Source organism: Elephantulus edwardii, unplaced genomic scaffold, assembly GCF_000299155.1.
Source record: "Elephantulus edwardii isolate Elephantulus edwardi_28Jun2011 unplaced genomic scaffold, EleEdw1.0 scaffold00098, whole genome shotgun sequence".
Taxonomy (NCBI): domain Eukaryota; kingdom Metazoa; phylum Chordata; class Mammalia; order Macroscelidea; family Macroscelididae; genus Elephantulus; species Elephantulus edwardii.
In genome coordinates this window covers 7,998,802-8,003,310 of record NW_006399848.1, presented here as the reverse complement: position 1 = coordinate 8,003,310, position 4,509 = coordinate 7,998,802, and the positions used below count along the sequence as shown (strand labels likewise).

Below are 4,509 nucleotides of genomic sequence, written 5' to 3'. Positions count from 1 at the left end.
CATCATCACTGGGAACACAGAAAGAACCCTTCTGGGATGACAGCAGTAGAGGCATCTATTCACGTACCTACAGAGGAAATCTACAGATAGCTGTGTAATTGTCAGGACTGGAACATCCAAAATCCATGGCAAACTGGAAACTCTAGCTGCCTTATGTCTGGATTAGGTGACAAAGTAGTGGGCTGGAAATTCAAGCAGAATATCTGCATTACAGTCTTAAGGCAGAATCCTTCTCCTCAGAGTAGTATTGGTTTTTCACTCTTAGGCTTTCAACTGATTAGATGAGGCCTACCCATATTGTGGAGGTTAATATGCTGTACTTAAAACCAAGTGATTTAAGTATTATAATCCCATGTAAATATGTTCATAGCATTATCTAGACTAGTACTTGACCAAACAATGGGACACCATAGCCTAGGCAAGTTTGTTTACATGTAAAATTAACCATCTCAAGCACCAGTGCTTACAGTGAAATGATAGGAACAGTCAATGAAAGATAATAGTTAACAAGCACTACTTTTCTATAAAAACGACTATGTGCTGAGCTCTTTCCCATGCATCTGTGCCTATGATCCCCACAGTCCCAAGCAAGGAACACAAGATTTCTCTGTGCATATAAATGGGGACTCAGTGGGTCTCAGAGGGTGTGAGGAGCTTCCACAAAATAGCTTATGGTACACACACCTGGACCAATGAGCTCCATAATGATAAAGGAAAAAAAGATTAAATTGTCAATAACATCATTTTACAATCTACAGTCTATCTGAACCACAAAGATGGCTGGGAGGCTTTGGTGCAAAGCCACCTTTGCTGGCTATAAACGAGGTCTCCGGAACCAGAGGGAGCACACAGCTCTTCTTAAAATTGAAGGTGTTTATGCCCGAGATGAAACAGAATTCTATTTAGGCAAGAGATGTGCTTATGTTTACAAAGCAAAAAACAATACGGTGACTCCTGGTGGCAAACCCAATAAAACCAGAGTAATCTGGGGAAAGGTAACTCGTGCGCACGGAAACAGTGGCATGGTTCGGGCCAAATTTCGGAGCAACCTTCCTGCTAAGGCCATCGGACACAGAATCCGTGTAATGCTGTATCCCTCGAAGATTTAAACTTATTGAAAAGCAAATAAAATTATGGATCTGTTAAAAAAAATGTACAGTCTACATCTGTGGAAGCAACAATCAGGAAATCAAATTATAAACTACATAGGGAAAAGAGGCAGCTGAAGGTCTCTTTGAAATACTAAAGAGTAAGAGTATTCTTATTTAATCACCTCATGTGAATTTTCACAATGAACATGGAAGGTGGATGATTAATCTATGTCTTTGAATTACCGTTGATAAAGACTGTGGAATATACTACGGACTCGTGCTTTAATGTAATTACTGTTCAACACATCAAATCTATTCTTAAGATGGTTTTTAATTAAGTTGTGATAGACTCAAGTTTGTAATTTTGTTCTCGTGGGCTTTTAAAATTTTTTTCTTTAGCTTCAATTAAAACTTGCACATGAATAATAGATGGCCTATTTTATAGTCAACTTGTAGCTTTGTTTTAACTGCTGATAATGAGCTTCACTACTGAATCTTTCGACAGTTATAATCAATCAGATTCTTTAGGAGTCTAGAGTTTCCAGAGGCATGTAGTTTAGGAAGTGGATGCCACTCCTGCTTCCAAACCTGTTTTACACCTGGGAGCTCCACCAAACACTGTAGACACTGGAAACCATTCTGGTATTTGATACCCCAATGCACAAGGTTCATTCAGTATCACAGAAAACCCAGGTTACTCAATACAGCGCATTGACAAAGAGTGATGTACAAAGTGGAAGAGTGTTCCTACAGATATAACAGCACTCGTCTCATTTAGCAGTGGTTAAGTGTCATCAAGTTGAATACAACTCAGAGTTAGCTTTGCACTAAAGACCTGAACTCTGTTCTGCAACTAACATAATTTCTGTACATTTATAGAGTTTTGAGAGTTTTAGAGTTTCCAGAGGCATCTAGTTTAGGAAGTGGATGCCACTCCTGCTTCCCAGCATGAATGAATCTGGAAGCTCATCTAAACATTGTACATAACGGGTAACCATTATGATATTTGACAAGATTATGAAACAGTGTGCAGCATCAAAGCAACTCCAAGTTGTTCAGTACAGAAAATAGACAAAAGATTGTGTTATTTAAAGAATATTCATTCAAAAATTAATAAATTTGGACCAAGGGTTGTAGGCCAAAGAGCCCTTCAGGATTTTAAAGCCACAGCTTCTGACAGATCTCCATCCTTGGTCAAAGGCTCAAGGACACCTGCTTTTGGGGATAAAAAGCAGTAATACACATCAAACATGATCCAAAAATCTTCCCTACATGGCTAACGTGACCACCATCAAGATGCTAGCTAGCAGCCAGCTCCCAGTGGAGTGGAGGCACAGGCTCCTGGCCAACCTGCAGATCCATCCCTTCACTAAGGGATTTTAAATCCACACCCTCTATCAGACCTCCACCCTTGGTCAAAGGCTCAAGACACCCGCTTTTTTGGGGGTGGGGAAGAGCAGTAACACACATGTGCACTAAATCAGTAATTCTACAAATTTCTATCGTTCTATTTCAAGCTTTATTTCTGTCACCAAGACCTTATTTTCCGACTACATGTCTTCTTTTTGTTTTCAACTTTTTCTTTCCAGTCACTGATTATTTTTAGTGAATCTTTATTGTATATTCCATCTATTTTATGCTGAAAAAAGATGGTATAAATCCTCAATTTCTTCACCTTGGCATTCATAGTTGAAAAACAACAGTATTAATAGGTCTTCCTTGTATGTGTATAGACAGTATCATATCTCTCACAGCATTAGACTTTAGGATACATCTTAAAATGTTCTTTTTTACTATGAATATCTTACTTCTCCTCGACGATTTATTATTCCTGGCATAATTATATGATTATATGCTTCACAGTGGTTGATAACAGTCCTTCTCAGTTCACTTATGTCTAAGATGTTGATCTTTAGGTCTTCTATTTCCTATTTTACAACATACAATTTTCCTAGATTCATATTGCATATATCCCATGTTCCAATTGTTAATGGATAATTGCAGCTGACTGATTCCCCTCATTTAGAGTCCTGACACATCAGTAAATGAAGGTCCTTCACTGGAAAAAAGCTTTCCTCCATGTGCATCATCACAGTAGACTCTACTTTGAGGAGCCAGTTCTTTTCTAGTCACATTTTTGTATGCCTTCTAATCTCATAGGTTCATCTTCAAGCGCTATGTCCAACAATGTTTTTCTGTTTTCCATAGAGTTTTGGAAAGCCTGTTATTTCAGAAGTGGATGGTCAACTCTGCTTGCTAGTCTGTCTTAGTCTAGAGGCTCCACAAACACCTGTTCACCATGAGTGACCCAACTAGTATTTGAAAACCTGGTGGCATAGTTTCCAGTACCACGACAACATTCAAACCTTCACAGTATAGCAAACTGATAGACCAGAGGCAACAGAAACCATTAGAGGTTGATATTTCTGTTGATGGTGTAATTTGGTTAACTTCCACAATAAGATTTTGGGTTTGGTATTCAGTAATATCAACCATGTTATCACAAGTCATAAAGCTTTTTTTAAAGACACACTTGGAAATTTTGAGGTCTTTCGTGACTCAAGCCTAAGCTCATCTTTTTCTTTCACCACTTTGTCTAATGTATGCAGGACCAACCAACTAACCAGACTCCCCAACTTTCTCATCCTGACAAAATTGTAGAAAAGTGTCAAACACACAATCACCCCCAGCCTCACTTCTTCATTATACTTGATCTGTCAGTGGTGATATTTTTTGTGTTAACATTGCTCACTCACACATGGATTAGTGCAGCTCTCTTTACTAGTGGAGGGAGAATTACAAGCACCTTTAAAACTAATCAGACTTGAAAACCAATTTAGAGAAGATGACTTTCCATTCACATTTTCTCTTATTTCCAAGTTGTTCATATCCAAGTGCAGCAGGATTCACATTGCAGATCTGGAGTCTGAGAAATCCTGGTGCAGGAAGTATGAGGTATGGCTTACAGTGACATAAAGAACTATCAGAGCACACCAACACAAAAGTGGCTGCATTGTAATAGCTGTTATGAAAGATAGGTCAAGAGTATGTAAGATAGTAAATTGGGATCTTGCACTAGTAAAGCTCTAAGTAATATATGATTTTGCTTATTTAACTAGCTGATTACATATCTTTTAAATTCTGTAATGCATTGTATTGTGGTATTATTATTATTAATTTGCTCTATTTCAATGTCAATGCTAAAGACATTCTGTCAAGCTTTTCCTCTTCACACATAACAACATCATATTTATTCACCTACACTTTTCTTTTCACATTTCCAAAGTCTATTAGAAACCTCAACTTCTGCCATGTCATGTGCTTTCATTCAGTGGTTCCTCTTTTTCACTAAAATCATCCAAGATCAATCTGACATCAGCAATAACATCCCTGGAGGGATAATAAACCCAGCTTGGAA

The 4,509-nt window shown here is 38.0% G+C and overlaps 1 pseudogene; it reads left to right on the top strand.

Annotated features, from left to right (window-relative positions):
- Positions 1 to 776: 776 nt before the first annotated feature.
- Positions 777 to 1,109, top strand: LOC102848828 (annotated as a pseudogene).
- Positions 1,110 to 4,509: the final 3,400 nt, after the last annotated feature.